Raw genomic sequence first — 22,369 nt, forward strand, 5'->3', positions numbered from 1 at the left:
CAGTGATTTTGTGTGTGTTACTTCATAAACGGTCCCAGTTACATCAAGGAGAAACTCACAAGGTGGGTATAGTAGTATTCCCTGTGAGGAAGGGTATCAGATTATGCCCAAGTTTTACAATGAACACAAAACAAATGACTAGGAAAAATAAAGTCTCCTTTAGGACTCCATGCCCATGAGTTTAGCTAGTTTTAATTCCCATATATGTGTAGCAAAAAAGGCTAAACTCTTCTGAGGCTGCTTTCAGTAACAAGAGATTGTGAGTACAGGATTTGAGAAAATCAACACTTTTTTTCAGCTATTTATTTTCCTAGACTGGAGTAATTAATACTTACAGGCATATCTGAATACCAGAAAACAATGATATTTAAGGCAGTGAAAGGGTATGGTGGGGGTATGTTCTGGTGGTCTCCAAATTAGCCTCTGACAATTCAATTTATTCACTGTATGAAAAAAAGAGCTGTCATTTGTTTTAAACCCGCTCCCTAATTATTTCTTCGAGTGTCTCAGTTCCGTTTTACAAAGAGTAATTAATAAGCACTGCTTGTCTCCCTTCTCTGCGTTCGTCATGGCTTTCTGGGGCTCTGACATACCTGTCTCCAGTCATCATGCTTTTAGGCTGGAGATTCCTAGTCTGTTTAATCTCTCTGTTTTGCATTTCTCATCATCCTGTTTCCGCTCTCTAGTCCTCCCCTAGCTCTGCAATATGCTGTTCTGGGGAGCGCTGGAGGAACTGAGGACACGGAAGTAACCCCCCTGCCCGCAGCGCTGCCCCGTTCAATGCTCGCCCCAGCTCGAAAGTCTGTATTTCTCCCAGAAAGTGCCCTTATCTTGGGCAAGCATACGTGTGGCTATGCTTGCTACCTGCTGCGATTTCAGCCATGCCCTTCTGCAGGTGCGCTCAGCAGCTTGTCACAAGTGGTGAGGTGGGCCGTTGCGTACCCTGTCGTGAGGGGTCACCGCTGAATAACACCCAATAGATAAAATGAACTGTCTCCCTGCTCCACTCCCTCCAACCCTCTTCCTAAATCATGTCGAGCTAAATTCTACATTTAAGTACAGAAAAGACAAAGAAAAATAATATAATATACTACATTTAATAATAATATAATATAATATAAATCTACATTTTTTAAACATCAGAAAGTTATAGGTTTGTGGTAGATCTAGTTGAATCAAGACTGCATTATGCATACATTGCATGCAGGAGTTTTGTCACTGACATCAGTGAATACAGGATCAAATTTCATTGTGACTTTAGTTGAAGCATTCAGATATTAAATCTGGTAGCTTAAAGTACTGATAAGACAGTGAGAAGAAAGGGAGGGCAGATCCTGAGCAGATATAAAGTGTCTTCACTCCGTTTGACTGATCTCGAAGGAGCCACTGCACCTTATGGCAGTTGTGAGGTGCTCTGTGAGGCCTCTGCTCCAAAAACTATGCAGCCTTGCTGTACAAACCATACATCTTGCAGTCTCAAAGACGGTAATTTAAAGAGTTAACAGAAGCAAAGGTTAAAGGCTGTGTAAAGGCTGTATGTGTCTTACAGACACGGCATGGAGAAAGACGACTGAGGGTAATCATTGAACTGGAGAATCCACTTCGCAGGAGATGCCAGAAGAGTGTGGCATGTTTAGCCTAGAAAGATAAAGACTGGAAGAGGATAAATGTGTAAAGTAGGTGATTGTGAGTAAACCTTGGTGAACGCTAGAGATTTCACACACTGTAAGTGATGCCTCTCTAGACGTTAACGCTACACAGTTATAAAATAACTCTGCTTGTTTGTTTTAGATCATCCAACGAAATAATTGGTATTTCTTATCTCACGTCTTCTCTGTGCTGTTTTGCAGAAATTAATTTTGACTTTGAAATGCAGAAGTACAATATCAGTATTAGAAATACTGGGAAAGTTAAAGAGATTACTTCAACCTACGGATCTCTCCCTAAAGCCATTTTATTCAAAAGCTGTTTGGAATATATAGTAGGTTAAATGGAATAAACAATTGCTAGTGAAACAGTGTCCATGTACTTTAGGTATGAAATTGGACAATTAAAATCTCCTGTTTTATGGTGGAATATTGCAATACTATTTTTTCTGCTCAAATTTTGGCCATTTCCTTCAGCATCAGTAGCCATCTCACAATTCCAGTAGAAGCACAGGAATCTCACATAAATGGACACTTGTGAACGTATCTGTCGCTCTTCCAGTGACTGTGCCTGATGACAGAAGAAAAAATTCCTCTCCAAGCCAAGTTTCCAAGACCAAATCCATGGTGAAGAGTTTGAAATAGCGTGGAAGATCTACATTAGAAGTCTGTATAGTCAGAGCAACACATGCTCTCTCTCCAAAGCACTACAGTGACAGAAAATGAACTTTTATATGCACAGCTGTATGTATTCATGTGGACAAATATACATACACAAACTCATTGTTATGCACATACATGTACATGAACTATTGTCAGGAGGAATTTCATTTAAGATGTGCTCCCTCTCAACCTTTGCATTTTGTCTCCTACTCAATGAAGAAGGTAGCTGTTGCTCTTGTCATTCTCAATTCTCCATAAAACATATCTCTTTCAGTGCTCCCTCATTCTGGGAGTATCTCCTAGCACAAAACTGACAAATACATACACAAACCATACAAGTGAGGAAATTATTTTACTTAAGAAACCTTTCTTATTTAGATCACCTTAGTCAGCTGTTGTAAAATACGAGCAAAGTCTGCAGTATAATACCCCGAAAGGTTTGTTTTTAACAGAAAATATATTTTGCATCTCAGCAGCAGCAGCAAAGACAGATGAATGGACATATGGATTGCCTGCCTTCCTTAATGACCATCATTAGCCTTTTCCTTGGAGACAAAAGGGCAGAGAAAGGCAAGAAGAGGCTGAGTGTGTTCATTTCACCAACATGCTGATGACTGCAGCATGCTTGTGAGTTTGTGCATCTCTGTTAGGAGGTGAGGTGCTTGCTGGGAAGGCTGGCTGGCAATCAACCAGTGTTTCCCATGGCCGTTATTAGGAGGTGGCCCGTGTAACAGCAGCGTAATCTAAGGAAGGGGCATTTTTGATCTTAGCTGAGAATGGTGGGTGAAATGCAACTGGAATGCAATGATGCACAGACTGACCTCAGAAAAGGCCCTAGAGAACAGACCAAAATGCTTTAAAAATTTGAGGGGCTTATCTAGACCTTGCTCTGATGGTGGGTATCCATTTCCGTACAGCTGGGCCTGCTCATCCTGCAAGTGAATTTGCACCAGTGCTTGCAGCAAAACCTTTCCTTTTCTAGCCACGGAAGCATAGGGCCAGACTGGACTGTTTATGTGATGAAAAAGAAAGCCATATTAATTGACATACAATCTAACAGTCTCTATCTATTTCTGTTGCCATGGATACAATGATGAAGGCAATAACATTGCTCAGGATTAGCTGTTTTTTACTGTAATTACACAACAGGAGGTTATTAGACCATTGTTCCCTCCTTCTCATCTATTGTTTATTCCTGTGATGCTTTAGTTGCATGTAACGAGATACCAACCATCAAGGCATCTTCTTAGGCCTTTCTTGCGGTTTAGGAGAGCTCTGGAGCCAGAGGCTGCTCCTTTGCCTGGAGGTCTGTATTACTAATTGTTTGGTATCTAATTGCCCTGATCAGCAAAGCAGGTAGATCTGCAGGCAGGAGTCTACCACCAGAAGCACTACGCAGCTGAACTGAAACCCAGCACCATGGAGGGCTTGCTATGACCCTGCTCTGCTAGCAAAAGGATAAATAACTGTATAAATGAAATACATTTTTTTTTTGCTGTGGAATTAGGTGCATTGCAGAGATTAAAATCAGGTTTGCTTTGTATCACTCTCCAGGAGAAAGTTCAGGATTGCCTCCTGAGCCCCAGTGCACTGGCTCTGCAACCAGGCAGAAGACTTTACCTCTTACCATGTGGTCAGATGTGGTGTGAACTCTCAGCTATACTTTTTGTCTATGAGTTATTAAGCACCTCCACAAGCGGTAGGGCTCCCCTGCTCTTTGGTCATTGGACATGAGGAAGTTTCATCATTGCACCTACCACTGTCGTGGTTTGGAAGTGCTGAATTTTTCCGTATCTGCAATAATGATTCTTTTTGATCATGTATTTGGCTGTCAGCTAAGTTGCTCTAAGAGAAAAGAGGCTGAGCTAGCATTTAAGAGATGTGGCTTAAAACCCCGAGTTTGTCCTGGATAGCATAGGGCTGTGTTTGACTCAGTTGTGGCATACCAAGGCATGTCCTCTTGAGTGTGGTGGTAAGCAGAGAGCCTCTTCACCACCACGCTGCTTGCCCAAGCTTGTCTGAAAACCGGGGGCTGATCAGGCGCCCAGAGTATGGTACCCTGCACCTCTTTCCCTCGCATTCGACCTCCAGTATTTCCTTTCTTGGTCCTGTCTTTTGTATTAAAAGAGGTTCAAGGGAAAGACCTTTCTGACTGTATGCTCAGTGAGTCTGGGGACCACTTTCACTGGTGATGGTAACAATCAATTTCAAAATGGCCCCAAGGAGAGTGGTATAAAAGTACGTTTGGACTGACGAAAATTTTGGAGAACCAAGTGATTTCTTTGATGCTTTTTACCATTAAAGTTTCCTTTCTCAATGTCATTTTCTGTCATTCTCGGTTTACAACAATTGAGTTCAAGCCATCTTAAGATGTTTCAGGACTACATATTTCATAGATGACAAGAAAATGTTAAATAATAAATGCAAATAGAAAATGGGATGAGTCGTTCAAGGCAGATTGGAAACAGGCTGTTAGGCTGTTAGAAACAGTCCCAGCTTTTGAAAAACAGGTATTTAGAAATGAAATAAATAGGAATTGGAAAAAAGAACTTGTAAGTACTAAGCATTTTAAAGTGAAATGTCACTAACAGGATGAAAAATGTTGTATTTGAAAATATTTTATAGATTAATACATGGAAATTCTTAGCGGAATGTGAAGAAACAATGCAAAAAGTTGAGGGCTAATTAAAAAAAATAGTAAAGAGGCAACTGCTAAATTATCACTTCTACCCATTGAGCTGTGTTATCAAACTAGGTTATGGACAATATGGAATATGGTCTTCTGTCTTTACTCTGACTTCTTTGTTACCATCAAATATCCTTGTCTCAAATCTTAAATGTCATTGCCTGAAATTAGAAAGAGTCTCCACCTTTGGCTAAATGAATAAACATGACCTGCTTTTCAGATTCGCCGAGGACTCATTCACTACGCAGAAGGGAGACAAAGATACAGCTACATTTAGCTGTGTAAATTTAGATATCTTCTTATGTTTATCATTTAGCTTTCATTTGATCAGAATTATTTTACAGGACGTGCTGTCTTTCTCTACTAAGGCACATGCCAGCACTCATTTTACTGCCGTTAATATATCACTCTTAATCAAAGCCAGTGTTCAGATTTCTCTGCACAGATAATCTCGCCATCTTGCCATTCATTAATGCTCTTCATAGGAGCGTTTTTTGGCCTGCTTAGTATGTTAGGTAATTTAGCTTGTATCCTTAGAGACCCTTCCGGGACATGTTCTTCCCTTCCATCTGATGCTGAAATCTGAGGACCACGGTCCATTCGCATGTCCCATTTGTGAGTCTCAGAGTCTCCCCCGGGGGAAGTGAAAGCACTGCCCCAGGCTGGGTGTTGGTGGGCTGATGTTACCGCTCCAGCTGCTACATGCTCATGGCTTTGAAGGGTCTTCACTCAAAAGCATAGGTGAGCTCTCTTAGGTCGGAGGGAAGTCCAGATATTGCCCCTTCCAGGTTGGATGGTATCTAAGTTTAAGTGGACAAAACCTAAGGCTGAGATTTCACTCAGGAAAGGAATAGGAGATAGGGAGCACCATGGAATAGTGCTATGGGTGTTTTCAGCAATGGTGAAATCATTCCCCTGCAAGACTGAGCACTGGCTGGAGTCTTATCTTTAGAGAAAAAAAATGGCTTTTAATGATATTAACAGCATGACTGTGAAATTCAGTATCCAGTTATGAAAGGCCAAGCTTGAGTGTTCTTTAATCCAATTAAAACTGCATCTAAAGTGGTGTTGTTATTATGGCCTAACATGGATTAGACTGAGCGAAGCTTGGAGTCTTGCATTAGGACAATAAATAAATAAATAATGATTAGGATATGACAAAAAGATCTTAGCTTTATAATCAGTTAATGACTATAATCAATTAAGGCTTCCAAACCTGATTATCTCCTGGACCAGAATTCTTCATTTTCAAAATAACTGTTTTGTGGTTTAAGGTTTTTATCACTTCATAGCAGTCGATGTTAGTTTAATAACATGAAGATTTTAATGAAAGCCAGAAGCTTACACATGAAGAGATTAAAATAAAGACACAAAACTATTTTTTGATATATTTTATCAGTTTTAAGGACTCTCTGAAAGCACTTGACTCCCTCTCTTCTCAGGTCACTTTGTTTACAGACTTTTCTAAATTATCCCTTTATTTCTTATTTTAGGAGCCAATTTCTTTTAGGGCTACCCTTTTGATTTATATTTTTCAATGCTCAAAGCCGCAGATCCATTGCTGACAACATTTTTCCAAGTTCAAAGTACAATTTAGTAAGTGATCTCTGCATACCCAATGGCAAATAAGTTTGTGCAAATTAAATTTCTTTCTGCAAAAAGTATAACAAGATTATAACTGTATGGAAATTACTTAAATGGACACACATTCGGAGGTTTTAGAAAATTAATCTGGAGGAAATCTCTATGGTGCTCAGTGCTGATAAAAAGTTATATCGTGAAGCACAAAAACATCAGTTTGCAATTTCCCTTATTAATTTAACTCTTCAACCTTTTGGATTTTCCTCCATGGGAATGGGCAGGATTAAGCCTTTTTGTATTTTTTGTTCAGTAAGAATTTCCTTTCGTTCTGATATTTCACATTGCTCTCCATGTCCCTACCTCATAAGGCTACCCCATGCTAAAGATGTGTAAGCTCATTACCAACAGTCAAGCAATCAGTCCCCTTCCTTGGCCTGGAGCGGCAGCAGTTTGAGCTTGCACATCTTCAGATCCTGGATTTAATTCCAAAAGATGACCTTTCTGTGATTTTTCACCATCTCTCTCTCCCGTTCCTTTCCCAAAATTTATCATGAGCATCCCTTGCCTAATTACCAGGCCTGCTTTTCATGTTAATCAATGGATGCTGCTACGGTATGAGGCCCCACTGTGGCAATGCAATTATATCCGAGGTTGTATGAATAAGCCTTTGCAGGAAGACTCCTGGAGCATGTTAGGGTATAAATAGCCTTTCTAGACCAGGTCAGGGTAAATCCTATATGTTCCAAATAGAGTGCAGCCATTGGCTTGGTTGGGTCTGTTTTTCCTCATTTTTTCCTTCTCACAGACTTCTGTCATGTGTGTCCTTATAAAAAGAGCTGCCAGCCCACAGGCTAAAAATAATTCTTGGGTCAGATGGGAATGCAAACTGTGGGAGAAGATGTGGAAGACCAGAACAGGACTGTGTAAGAGCTGAAAAAGCGTGAGGTGAATAAAAGCAATTGGGAAGAGGGAGGATTTCAGGGAGGATGTCAGGGAAGCAAGCGTCTGGGAAACACTGCATGGACTAAGGCCAGGGAAGAAGAGCATGAGAAACAGAAGGAACCAGGAGGAGGACCAGGGAGAAGCAGTGGGAAGAATAAAGTCTTGCAGCTGCAATAAGAAACAGAAGTGATTTCCTTTTTGTGAAGTAAAGAGTGTGCGTGTGACTCATTGAAGACAGATTCGCAGGTAAATGTGACTCAGATCTGCAATTAAGTGAGGCAATTATCCTCAGGCTGAAGTTGTACCAGCTATAACATCTAATTGTCCCTGGCTGTGTCCATAAAGTATTTTAAAGGCATTTATAAGGCCAGCTGTGCTTACCTGCAGTGTAGGTGGCCAGTGGTGTGCTGTGCCTAACTAAAGCCTGTTCTTGGGTGTGATCAGTCTTTGCAATCATGCCATGTCACATCATGTCACATCGTGTCACATCGTGTCACATCATGTCATGTCACATCCTATCATGTCGTGTCACATCATATCATGTTGTCACAGAATCACAGAATCGTTTAGGTTGGAAGGGACCTCTGGAGATCATCTAGTCCAACCTCCCTGCTCAAGCAGGGTCCTCTAGAGCATATTGCCCAGGATCACATCCAGACGGGGTGCCACATCATGACGTTGGGTGGATCAGGACGTTGGGTGCCCACAACCCATCTGATTAGTATGTTGGTCTGCAGCAGGTGGGATTTGTAACAGTTTGGATTTGGCTCAGCTTGGAGGCACAGAGTCAGGGGAGAACACACAAAGCTTCACACCTCTCCCAGAACAACCCGTGTTGGAGCTCCTGTTACAGCTGTGGCAGGTGGGGTCCTCCAGATTTGGACTCTGTGGATGATCTGTTGAGGTTATATGGAGAGGTGAAAGAGACTGTCTTCAATCTGCAAGCCTAATGCAGACTAGATGCCTAACTATATGCTTGCAATGTGATGAGATAAAGCTCAGTATATAATATGCATATACATTCCTTTATGAGTTAGAGAGTTTCCCTCAGTTTGTATAAGGAAGAGGTGTGTTTTTGTTCCCTGTTGTGGCATGAGAAATAGATAGTCTAACATTTTAATAGAAATAGGTATTACTTTCAAGTTTGTGGAAGATTAGATTGGATCTTTTCCAGAGATATTATTATTTCTTTAAATCTACTTAGTATTCCCGAGGTGTCGTTGAAGATCTAACAGCCACCTTCCCCCCTCACAACTTCCTTCTTTTCTTCCTAAAGGCATAAGATGAATTAAATTACAGCATTTTAGGAAGCATGTTTGTGTTATCTCTCTCAGATTGTTTGCAAACAGTAAGTAATCCTCTTTTTTCTTCACAAAGATGATTACTCACAGACCAGATTTCTATATGAGCTTATATTTCTCTATTCTTATTTGGAGTTCTACAAATAAGAAATCTTACATTGTATTGTTCTCTGACAAAAAAAATATGGATCTTTTCTGACAGCATTTCTTCAAGCTAAGTATTAATTCAAAAGACGTTCCTATCTTTCTGTCCTCAAGCACCTTTTGTAAGATTTGTGGCTGCAGACAAGTAGTCCTCCCAGATTCCCTTAATAGTAAATGGAGAAAAACAGGCACTTTTACGATGTAATTCAATTGCCCTGGGGTGGACATTTACTTTGGAATGAGAAGAACCACATCCTAATAGTGACTGTTTCTCTCCACGGACTATAATGGGAATACATACAACTAGGCCACAGACGTTTGTTTGTTTCCACACTTACATTGATGGTATATATATTTACATACATATGTGTATATAAATGCATGTGTATGTGTGTTTGTGTGCACACACAGGTGTATCATACAAATATATACCGTATAAGTAATGCTGTCTATTCCTTTGTATATCTGCTTTACTTTTATAGCCTTACTGCTCCTGAACTTACTGCTCTTGGACATCTCCTAGACTGTGGCTTCCTATTTTTATGTGAGCATATTAGTAGGCTGAAATTTTCCTGATGAGATGAAAAGCCCTCCTTTTATGTGTCTCTGTGCAGGACCAGAAACAGCCACAGTTGCAGGGCTAGGGAGGGAAAGAAGAGCAGGGTAGCTGCACAGCTATGGCTCTGTGACCACCCTGGCTAGCAGGGGAGATGGAGCACTGTACCCAAGCTTTCCTGAGGGCAGAGGGCAGGGAAAAGCCCTCTCAGGCTCAGGAAAGCTGAATCAAGCAGTGGGCCTTTTTTTTTAGATTTAGAGGGAGCTTCCTTTGGAAAGACGCTAATTTTTTTGAGCTGATATGTTTTTCCAGACTACACGACTGGAACTGAGCTTTGAAACTAGTGATCTTTGCTGTCTTCTAGCCTCAGCTTCCCATGCAAGATCTGAAACATTAGGGGATGATACTATGTTCCTCTGAATTCCTTTCCATCTGATTGGTATTAGATCTGGGGTATTCTCTGTTACCAAATTAATATGCATTTGGGGCCTTGTTCACATTTTTCTTGGTATATAAGTTATCTCGGTAGATAAAGGGCAGGTGTCCAAGGACGCAACATCCCTCTCTTCCTCTCTCTTTAGGCAAGTTCATTCACAGATGTAGGTAAAAGGGAAGCCAAATGGGGCTTTTTTTTTCTTTATGGAGGCCTCTATTATGCCAGCAATTAAGTTAAATGTCTTAGCATGCGAATGAGTCCTTTTTTCTTCATCTTTTTAAGATGTTCCCACCCATCCCCTTTTTCTCAGATGTCCAAATGTGCAAACAATTAGTTGCCTCTGTCTCCTCTGCCGAATTTCATTAACTGTTGCTGGGCCATAAACTGAGTTGCAGCACCATGTTTTCCCGAAGCCAGTGCAGGATGAGTCATTATAGAGTGACCGAGTACACAAGGTGGTGGGATGTAACTTTTTTGTACAGTCACAGATAAAGATTCCTTTACAGCACTGATCTTATGACTCATGCAACATTGCTATCTGAAAAGTCTGTGACCATTTTGTTTCTGTCCTAAATATTATCACTTGTGAATGGTTAATTTCTTAATGCTCAGCATCTTGATTGAAATGTCTTATTTTTCTGGAAAGGAGAAGAGTCTGGAGGATTGGAATCTCTTCCCTGTTAAAATCTGGGAATCTGAATCTCTTCAGTTGTTAAAAGCAGCTAATATAGGAAGATTCTAGTACTGTTCTCTCGTTGCATCAGAAGTAGTACTTCTGCAATGATTTTAATCTTTCTAACTGCCATTTGTTTTAGACCAAGGAGACAAGCGGGGACTACACCACCGCTCCTCGGATCCCAAGTCGAATTGTGACTGTGGTCACCGAGTGGAGAAGGTGTGGTAAGTGCACATTGAACTCCAGTGAGATCTGGATCACTGGGTCAACTAGATGACCTCCCCCACTCCCAGGTATACGTCTCGCTGGTAGGTACAAGGTGGAGTTGAACGCCCAGCACGTTCTCGAGAGCCGTTATATCACCTGTTACTGTGGCCTTTCCAGCTCAAAACATTATTGACCAAACCTCAATATGACTTATGGTATAAAACTAGCCCAGGGCTTTCTGAGTTTGAGTGAGGTTCTCCTCGAAAACAGCAGGTCTGCCGGGGAAGAACTCCTCCCTCAGGTCAGGATGCTGCGTGAGGTAACTCCTTGAGGTTGAGAGCCCTCTCCCAAGTTTTCATGAGTGATTGCATGCAAAGGGGATTGGGATATTTTGCTGGTGAACCCACAGTGCGGTAGCTTAGTTCCTACACTGACATCCAAAACCTTTTCGGTTTCTGTTTGGTTTCTGTATCTTCTGCCCCCTTAAAGAACTCACAATTTTCCTTGATCTCTCTTCTCAGGCTACAATTTCCCTTCCTCTGCAGTTTATCACCTCTTTTTGATTACCTGCCTGCTTATAGGCAAAGGGAAAGTGGAAGAGGGCTTGGAACTCCAGATGGCAGGGAAAAATGGGTGTAAAGAATATAGAGCCTAACACCAAAAGAGGTGTTTAGACACCCACACAATACTTACAAAAGCCAAAAAAGATTTCTGCAATAGCAATTTCCCTCTCTGAAGAATCTGGTTCATAGAAATGAGCCTGAAAGTATATACTAACTTTTTCACATCTTAAAATCCAGATTTCATTCCTTTTTTCAGATGCAAGATGTTATACGACATACAATGCGTCAGGCAAAAGATCATGTAAACAGCACACTCAAAAAAGGGGGATGAATCTCTAAAAAAAAGCAAGCAAACAACTAAACAAACGAAAGAACAGCCAGTAATTCTTGAAAAAAGAACAGCAGGGACCTGAAAAGGGACTGAATCTATGGCGCTTTTGGGAAGGAACTCATTCCAGGGAAGGAAATAGTCAATAACTCCTCAAATTTCAGTTAGGACAACAGTTATTCCTTCCTCCCCCACAGGGAATGCCGAGTGCCCCATGGCCATCCCAACCCCAGCCCCTTAATGCTGAATATTATCTGCCCTTTCCAGGTCACTTTATTCTTTGGAGGTGCCAGTGAATTTAGTGTGACAAGCTAAGCCCTGGCAGCAGAAACCCTCCACTCAAAGGCTTGAAGGATATAGCAGAGCTTGAGCCAAGGAGATAGTCTGACTGGTGGCGAGAAATCTGCAGAAGTAACAGCAAACTGTAGGGAAAGTTGACTTGCTCTTGAAAGTGCTCAGTGAGTTCTGAAGTAAATAAGGGAACAATCTCAAAATACACTGCACTCTCATCTAGCTCATACAACTAATTGTAGTCATTTCTGTGTTGTAACTTGAAGCACAAATTCAATTTTCCTCTGCCTTCAGAAATCCCCTGAGCTGCTGGGACCAAGGAAGGAAAGAAACATATTTAGCCTATCCTGCAAAACAAAACTCAAAATAAAAGCAGCTATTCCTGTAGAGCTATTCTGATGTCATTCAGTTCCACTCATGAAATCATCACTTGATGTTTGTTGCTATAACAACCCATTAGTCTTTTTTGCTATAACTCACGCAACACAAATACCTGCAGGTGTGTCACCACTGTGAAGTTAATCTTTAAAATGTTAAAATGTAAAAAATACCTTTCCTGTGCAATATCTTAATGGAACAAATCACAGCACTTTACACAAATGTTATTTTTGGAGAAAAGCTGGTTCCAACTCGTTCTGTGCAATCTGAATAAAAAACAAGTAAACCAGAAGAAAGTGTGTTCTTTGAATGAACCAACATTTTTACTGGATACTTTTCTCTTTTATGATCAATATTTCCAAAAGCTTTTTCAAGAAGCTCATTTTAGCAGCTTAGTTTCTGTTTGTAAAGCTTTCTTCTGTGTAGGTGTATTCAAATAAAGTAACTTGAAGTGTTGTGGTCAAGCCTGCAGCATTCTATGTTTGTGTTTTTCAGGAACGGTAATGAAGAGATTAAGGATCCCGTATACAGAGTTTACTATTTTTCTGGGCATTATTAGCTCATGTTAAATATCTGTCTCTTAAGTAACATTAAAGTCTGGCATGAAAGATGCCAGTACAACGGGTCATATTATGGATGGAAAATCCCTTACAGCGACATTTGAAAAGCTTGGGCTGGTTCTGGGCCAACATTTAAACTAGTGGAAAAAACAAACAGATTCAAGGCAGATTTATATGTCTTCGGGGAATTATCTTCAAGCATTCTGAGGTGTAAACAAGCTCATCCAAATATTTACAGTCCTGCTTTGTGTCTTACCGCAGTAGAGTATGACAGTTTAGGGGACCCTATGATTCTGTTGCCACAGACCTCAGCGCTTGGCACTCCTCTCCCTCTCCTCCCCAGGCACATTGTGCAACAGCAAACACTGTACAGGTTACTAACGGATCGCAATAAATAGTGCTAGTGAACACAGATTGGCTCCTTGGAGATGCTTTCTTCTCTGTTGACTGTAAGAGAAGCCTAGGGTGACAGGCCTCTGATTTAGGTGCTGGAAGAAAGAGTCCAAAGCCAGGTGGGATTGTCCCTGCCTTGGTGGCTACTACCTATACCATGGAAAAAGCTACAGTTGTGCTACATATTTTGGCATTATCTTGTAACTATTGTAGTACATATTGGCTGAGGGTCAGAAGTCTGAAGGACCGGCACTGTAAAATAAATAGGTTCAGGAAATATGCACAAGATTTCAGGTAGAGTATTTTTTAGGGACCAGATGCTAACTTTGACCTAAAGCTTTTTTCCTCAAATTTTAAAATATATTTTACAATTTTCAAAGCTTTTGAAACTCTGGCTACTTTTATTTTACTTTGCTTTTCTCTAAATGGGAGTTATGAAGCAATTTCAAAGAGGCATCAGTTTGTACCAGTGAGGCTGGGTACACAGGTAGTGCTAAGGTGTATGATACTGGGACTCCGTCACTACTTCGCATCCCTCGGGGTGTAGATCATGACTCTGGAGGTAAACATAGCCCAATGGCAGACAGTTGGCCAGTGCGTAGCCCCTGTCTCCCAGCACACAGTGGGGGATCCTGGATCTTCTGCTGAGATTTCAACCTGGGATAGTTTACAGGGTGGTGTTGAGGTGATTCCTGCCTCCAGCACCGTTTGCTATTACGTCTCCACCCATAGATTCAGCACCTATTTTGCCAAATGTAAAGGGGCTAAACTCTCCAAAAGAGGATCTGGGAAGCCAATAAAAGTTGAAAACTAGTTCTTTTGAGTCTCAAAAAACAGGTTTCCTCAGCTCCAACACTCACAGAAGCCACATATGAAGTGGTACCCAGATTTCTACAGTGTGAGGTTCGTGTCTGGAAAATAAATAAAAATAAGGATAAGAGGTACTTAAATGCAGGTCTTATTTTCAGAGAGGTAAAGCTTCCATGAATGGCTTTGCTGTTCTGATTTTCAGACTTATGTGTTGCCGGATAAACTTATATTAGAATTTCAAGATGGGATTTTTAAACTATGAATCCTTCTTTTTGGTTGTTATAGACAGATCTTTCAGAAAAAAAGCTATGATGTCCAATGTAACTCATTATATGGATAGTAATATCAAACAAGTATACCAAACAGTGCTGCGCCTCAGTAAAAACACAGAGTGTAACTTTAATTCCCATGCAGTGGTATTCATATAACAAGAGGTTAGCTACAGGATTCGTGATTCCGTGTTCTTCGGTTGTGTTTCTGAAATGTGGTCTGAAAGTGCTTTGCTTGGCCAGTAAGATATCACTAGGTCCACAGCAAACGATTGCTGGAATCTTTTTCAATGCTAGTTCAAGATTGGGGAAATGAGCTATTGGAAGAACTGCTATTGCCTGATTGCCTCAACTAGGATTAAGGCTTTTTTATGCTTGTTTCCATGTCACCACTGCTTGAGCATACGGTTCTTGCTTTCCGCTGTTTCTCTTCTGTCATGTGATCTGACCTTAGGATTTTATAATTAATGTTGATAGGGTTTAACTTGCCTGGGAATCTGTGAGAATAATGAGATTCTCACTGGCAACAGACTGGGAGTGAAGTATTTGTATGAGAAAACCGAAAGCAATGCAAAATACATCAGTGATCTGAGCACAAAACAAATGAACAAACGATGATGATGTGGGCACACCTGGGTGCACATTTTAGTTAAATCCTTCCTTCTTCAGGTTGCACACCCTACCCCAAAGGCAGCTCCTCCACTTTTAGCTTTTATTGACTTATTGGGTATCCAGAGATTTAAAATACTTCCTTGATAATTCCTTGCTTCCTTACTACTTCAGGAGGCAGCAGGAGGATGCAAAATGCTTTACTGGCCCCATGGTATCTTTGCAGCATTTTACATCGTTCCTGGGCTTGAGAGCACACAAAGCTATTAGGAGACTTCATGAACTGGGGTCTCAGCAAGTTTGGGGAGAAGGGGAGGAGAGCAGTGCCTGACTGGTGCCACAACCTTGACTGTGTGAGAAGCCTTGGCTTGGCAAAGAGGGGACAACAGGGGACACAGACAGAGCGGGAGCCTTGCGTCACTGCCAGAGGTGCTACGACACGGGGGGAAAAGAGCTGCTGAGAAGAGGTGTTTCATGAGGATGCAGAGTGACCTCGGCCATGACAGCATGGTCTATTTGTGTTCTGCAGCTGAGCTAGGTTCCTCTTTTCAGTATATTTTAGGTCTATATAGAAATGAGGCAGAGCTCTCTGGCATTTCTGAATGTTGCAGCCACCAAACTTTTCATTAGAATACCGGGAAAAAAATTAGAGGGGTCTTCAACATAGTTCATCTAAATGTTTGTAAATTATGTTTGTGGTATTCACTCATCTCTATTACACTTCAAATGCTTAAGCCAATACACAACAGGAAAGAGGCTGATTCCCCTTTTGGTAGCAATGTTAAAATTTTTACTCTCACAAAAATAAATTACCTATAAAAGATTTATGCTACATTGCTATAATGTGCTATAATGTGACTTAATAAACCTTTAATCATACTGCAGAACATACCATTTCTTCTGGACAGTGTATGTTATGAGTGCATATTTCATCAGAAAAGAGCGTGGTGGCTGAACATGCAAACATGCATTTGTTGGTGTAATTGGGGTTTTTCTGCACAGTAAAACTGTGATAAGATGTAGTTAGGTTTGTATTGTTTGCTATAAAAGATTTAATAATAGTTATGATTTTATGGTTAAAGGATGGTTCCTTCACAATACTGGGAAACGTTATGTACCGAGGAATAAATATGTAACAACTACTCTTGCAAACTAAAAGCAAAATTCTGCTCCCTCTGAAGTCAGTGCAAGTTCAGCCACGAATGTCGACAAAAGCAAGCGCAAACCATAGGCTAGCTCAGTGCCAGGGATTTTGGAGGTAAAACAGAAAGGAGCTGATATTTCAAGTGGAAGATTAGCACCCCAGACCGACCCGTCCCCTCTTTGTGTGCATGCAGCTGCCTGCTTTCCTCCAGGCTGGATGACTCTGACAGCCAAAGAGAAGCAGCTGGTGTTGTACAAAATATGTTTGAAATGAATATCTTAAACTCTCTGTTCCTAAGCTCAAAACATTCAGTAATTTCCCAACCCACAAATGTTCCTTCCTTTTTGTCTGTTAAATTTTCCGTTGCTCATGATACCAGGCTGTTAATATTCACTACATACCAGAATGGAAGTGTCCTTGAGGCAGTCGGCCTGTGGGAACGCTGTGCAGCTGCAAACTGGTGAAAGACTTCTCTTTTGCAGGACTCTGCTTTCTGATGGGCTGATACCATTTGATCCCATTGACTATATTCAAGTAGTATTCAAATAGCTGTACTCTAACTAGTTATGAGTTAGTACCTATAGACAGGTACTGTGAAGGTATTTGTGCAGTGATTAGAGGATATCTGTGGAATACAAACATTTTTGCACACTGATCTAGTAATCAGAAGACCATCAGAAGACCTTATTTTCTGTTGACTCCTATAGTATATAACAGAAAATGGTAATTTTCTACTGCTTTTTTAAACAATTATATTCTAATGATTATAGTACTGCTAGAGAATTTAAGATAGCTTGAAAATCTGTAAACCGGGAGTTTAGGCCTTGTTTCAGGTGATACTACTAAATTCCCAGGACGGCTGCAATTGTGCAGCCTTCTGCAATCCGTGTAATCTCTTTCTCTTTTCTAAAGAAAAGGTATTCCTGTTTTCTTCCTACAGAGTAAGGTGCATCTTTCCATGGGATGGGTTTAGCCTGTCTCTAACCCTTCAGATAATATTAGCCCACAGACATATTTCTCTGTGTGCTGGTAGCCAGTGCTACTAACCTCTAAAACCGTCCTTGCTCTGTGATGAAAAACACATTCTAATCCCTGAATTCTGGAGGAGATTACAGGTACCCAAAGGATTTGTCTGCCAAAGACATAGCATGCTGTTGGCGTGGTCTCTCATATTATCAATTCACTTTATCAGCTGGCTTTAAAGAGACGCAGGAATTTTTATTGTATTGTATTGTTGCAAAGGATCACACTGTCAATTAACACAATCATAAATAAAATTATTAAAGAAAAATAACAAAATGTAATATATTCTTGATTTATTTTTTCAGTGTTCCAGATGATTAGGAACAACTTGTAACCTTCACGCTCTTACACTTGACAGCCCTGGTGGTTGTTCAAAGTTGCCTCATCTGTGCTTTTGTTTTGTTGGACTTGCCTTGCCTTGCCTTGCTCTCTTTCTGATCCTTCCCCAGTGGAAGTCACTTTTATTAGTGGTGAGCTCTTTCACACTTGTGATCTTTTACATCTCTTCATGCCTGAAGGTCTCTGAGATGAAGTTTCTTCCTTTCTCCCTGCTTCTTTGCACTGGCCTTTTTTCATTTTTTACAAGGACTTAATGGCCTGGGGTAAGAGCCCATCAGGTGCTATGAATGAAGCACTTTGGGTTTATCTAGAGGCGGAGCTATCACAACATTTGCCAGACTTATTTCAAACTATATAAATTATCTAAATCTAAACTGAAAGGAGTACTCACTGCATAAAACGTTCATTAGATACGCATCTTGCTATGCTTGTATTTTCTAGTTTATTATACTCTGTTCTTAGAGATAGCATATGACACGTCAACAATACAAAAAATTGACATTTAGACTGCTGTCTAAGTTGCTTTCTCCTTCTCCGTTTCTTTCCTCTATATCCAAAGGAAAATATAAGAAAGTTTGAAATGGGTAGCATAAGATACCCAGTCTCTAGAGAAGAACCTAATACAAACTAAACCCTGAAGCATTCAGATGAAACTAAATGACAGAAATATAACAACAGACTAGCAGCCACAATTTGAAAAGTCCATCAGCTTTCTAATAGTCCATAAGTTATATCTCTCTAGCAATGCAAGCACATTTCCATAACCTCTAGTGTCTTTGTGAGAAGCATGAAGATACTGAGGGAGTTCTCACATATTCATAAATACTGTCTATGACACTTGAGGAGTAAATAACCTTTAGATGTTATGAAGGAGAGTTAATCTGAGTTCATATTAAGTAGTAATGGTATTACAGTTGCAATGGTCGAAGGTTGTAGGAAGGCAAGGCTTGTAGGAACGGATCATGCCTACATATAATGGAGGAAGGTAAGGCTTGCAGGAACAGATCATGTCTACATATAATGGCTTATTAAACCACTAAAGCCATTAAAACTACAGTGATAGAGTTGAACAAAGGGATTAAACTTTCAGGTTGAGTCCCTTCGTCATCTTTACTTAAGGAGCTCAAAAGACAAAGCCTTTTAAAAAAGTATACTTAATAATATTTAGTTAATGGAGGAGTGTGGACTGAAGGATAAAGGACAGTGGAAAAGTGTTTTTAAATCCTGCATGGAAGATGCTGGAAAACGTAGGGATTTTACAGGATTTCTCAGTCATCTTTGACGTTTTTTAACTCCTGTTACTCTGAGTAGCCCCACTGACTCTTCTGTAGAAAGGTGAATACCAAAGCACAGTGAAGTTAGGAAGTTTTTGGGGAGCTTAGAACCTCATGGGACTGGAAGTACAAAGTGAAGGCCAGAGGGTAAACGGAATTGCAATGATCTGTCTTCTGTTTCGTATTTACAAAGTTTAGTAAATGAAAGCTCTGTCAAAAGGGAGAAATAAAATGAGGTGACATGAAATTATACACAGTCAGATCAAACTCATGTAAATATAAGTAGCTTTGAGTTGCACTAACCCTATTCTTTTACTGTAACTTTTTTGCAGAAAAGTCAAAGATTTGCTGCCTGTAAAATGAAAACAAAGTTAAAACTATCAGAATTACTGCAATTTTTAACAAAGAAAGAAGCTGCTGTAAGATACTAGCAAAGCATGTGCAGTCCTCCTCACTCTTCAGTCTTCAATACAGAAGGACATCCCTCCTCTACACATGTTCTACAGCAACCGCAGCTCTGAGTGTACAAAGGAATTACTGTGAGTTCTGTTATCAACTATTATAGCTTATTAACTGCCATAGATGGCTATGGTAATTTATTTTTATCAAAGACTCATTGAAGTTTAAGATCCACTCAGACAACACTAAAGTAGACCCTGAAATCGGTACTGTCTGGTGGGAAAAATCTAGCGTCATCCATTATTACTGACCATACAGATTTTCAGTAATTTTGAGTCACTATCACCTGCTAGAACGTTTATTTCTGAAAGAAGAGCAAAATAAAGCAAAAAAATACAGATTTAGCAGCTGGACTGGAATCTGGGTGTTTCTGCTGATGGAACTGAAAAGCCTCCCAGTGTTGGTGGTGCCCTTCCTAGGGGCCCCAGGGCCTTTTCTGCTACGTCTGCGGGGAGCAGCGAGGGCCAGTGGTTCCACGGGGTGATGAGTGGAGCCGAGGATGGTGCAGCGCAGGCAATGCCCTCGGCAATAGGCACAGTCCCATGGGGCCAAATAAGCAGCAGAACTGGGGCTGGTAACGGGTCCATTGATAGCCCCGACATGGCCAGCGAGGAACCAGGTCTGGTGGCTGTCCAGGAGCAGAAGGAGACTGAGCCAAGACAGGGCTGAGGCAGAGCATCAAGGGTCTGAAGTCCATCCATACAGGCACCACTGCAGTGTTGCGGGGCAAGGGCTGACAGTCCAGGGCTGGACCAAAACGGAGCCTGGGGCTGGGCAGGTGGGGGGGCTGGACATGGACTGCAAGGCCCGTTAGTGTCCTCGTGGTCTTGACATCTTGTACATGATACACACTTTGTTAGGGCGCAAGAACTGAACCCCCAAGCTTTTAAACAATTTTGAGCTAATCAAGCGTAAGTGCAACAGGAATTTTTTTTTAGTCAAGTAAAGGAAGACAAATAGGTTTCTGGATTTGCGAGCCTGACATCTTTATATCACAACAGGTAAGTGTCCATTTTTGTCAAGTGTTATTCCAATATCAAACAGCCTTCGTAAATAATCCACTAACATTGGGCTTTCATCATAAGGTCACTAGCTTAATGCCGTGTAGGCAGTGACAAATAGCAAGCTGTGTCTGACTCAACCATTTCTCTCGCACCCTCTCATTATATGTATTTGGAACAAAACCGCACTGTACCCTGCTGAGTAACCTTTACAAAGTGAGCTGCTTTTTGGATAGAGCTTGAGGAGAGGCAGAGCAATTCCGACTTTGCATGAACAGAAGCCAGTTTTTAACTGGATTGAATTTTTACAGTAAAGCTAATAATTTTGGTACTAAAACTCAAGTAATTACTATTATAATTGTTTTTCAGCAACCACAGGTGTGCTGGCTGCCTCTCAACCTGAATGAATGGCCCAGGACTCTGGGTTCAAAAAGCTGATAAAGTTCCTGCTTCTGAAAAGACCACTAAAAGTCAGTAGGAGTAATTTGCATACATGCATAATTCTCCTCGAGAAAGGAAACAAACTTTAAAATCACTTACTTAGGTGTCTGGGAAAGTTTATTCAAGGTTAAGATTAAGTTCCTCGGCAAAGATCCTACCTGATCTCTGTGACTGAGCTGGAATTTAATGCAGTCCTCCTGCGTTCCACAAGAACGTGAAAACGGTCATACTAGTTCAGAGCAAATCTCCCCATAGTCCCAAAGTTCCCATAAGCAGACACGTAGGAAAGAGTAAAAACAGAAAAAGTCTGTAAAATACTTCATCCTGCTACCCTGCTCTACCTCGAGCTATTTTTATCTCAAAGTCGCCTATTGTGACTTGTCTATTTAGTAACCTGCAAATGATCTTGTTTTTATGGACTTCTCCATTCTTGAAACCATTGTTTCCCTAATATTTCCTTGCATTTTATTTCTTTATTTGACTTCTACTAATCACTGAGCCTGATTGTTTTACATAAGCGCTTCCTCCTGAGCGCTTACGAATCATTTTAGGTGTGGACCTAGAGCCATTTGCCTTTGGGTGCATCGCTTTGCATTTATTTGTCAGGCATGCTAATTCTATCACTCATTCAGGCTCTTTCTGCGCATGACTATCTTTTCTTTCAAATATAGTCCCCAGCTAAAACATATGCACGTTTTAAAATAGAAATTCCTTTTAACTTTTTTGGGGGCTTTTTTTCCCCAAATGGATTGGTGTCTTGGTTTCTTGAGGTTTTCCTACAAACATGACATTCACTTCGCCCAGAAGGCGAATGCCATTGCCGTCACAAACTGGATGTTATTTTGTATCTTAAGCATGTGTATATTTTGTGTGTTCTCAAATGTGTCTGTATGCAATTATTGAAATTAATATTTAATGTAAGTGCATTTGAACTCCAGTCTCAGAAGGCAATGTTCTTTTAAAGATTGCCATACTTTCAGGTGTGGCTAATATTTCAGAAATGTAAGAGAAGAATTAAACTACCACTCCAACATTTTGCTTCTCCTGTGGTAATTCACTTATTTTCACTTCAGAGGTGAAAGAGTAAGTATGAGGGACTAAACCTACTGAAGAGACAGGCTTTCCCATTATGAAGCTTCAGCATAATAGCTTTAAGTTGTTCCTCTTGCATTACCTATGCTTTTAGTTTTTAGAAAAGCTAGAAGATTGAGGGTCAAATCAACGTATCATTTGCTAGTGCATGATTACAGTCAAAGTATGTGTCCACTCTGCCCCAGAACGCGATAATTTATGTATTCCATTTTGTGGCCACTGATCAGTCAGCTACATGCAAAAAAGTTTTTCTCCAGGAAGGTAAAAACCAAGATAAATTTTCTTTCGTAACATTTCTGTACATTCTCAAGCCTGGAAAACATGATGTTATGCTCAGCAGTGTTGCCTGAGAAAGGAGATATCATTATACTGTCTTTTTTCAAGCAAAGACTTTTAAGTTAGTTCAACAAAGATAAAATAAACTTGGATTAATAAGCTGCAGTTAGACTAATATATATTATGTCTTTTGTCATAGGGCATTATAAATTATGTCTTATTATGCAATTCATTTGCACAGGAATTTTATAAAGACTATAAACTTTTTATAAAGACTATAA

General features: G+C 40.5%; 1 long non-coding RNA gene across 1 annotated transcript in view; it reads left to right on the plus strand.

Annotated features, from left to right (window-relative positions):
• Positions 1–21,842, plus strand: part of LOC138066683 (uncharacterized) — a 47,090-nt gene extending 25,248 nt beyond the window's left edge. Inside the window, exons 2-4 of the long non-coding RNA XR_011140054.1 lie at positions 10,771–10,855; positions 19,152–19,358; positions 20,649–21,842. This is a non-coding gene — a long non-coding RNA (uncharacterized lncRNA). The remainder of the gene's footprint in view (positions 1–10,770; positions 10,856–19,151; positions 19,359–20,648) is intronic.
• Positions 21,843–22,369: the final 527 nt, after the last annotated feature.

The sequence above is a fragment of the Struthio camelus genome, chromosome 3 (assembly GCF_040807025.1).
Source record: "Struthio camelus isolate bStrCam1 chromosome 3, bStrCam1.hap1, whole genome shotgun sequence".
Classification (NCBI taxonomy): Eukaryota; Metazoa; Chordata; class Aves; order Struthioniformes; family Struthionidae; genus Struthio; species Struthio camelus.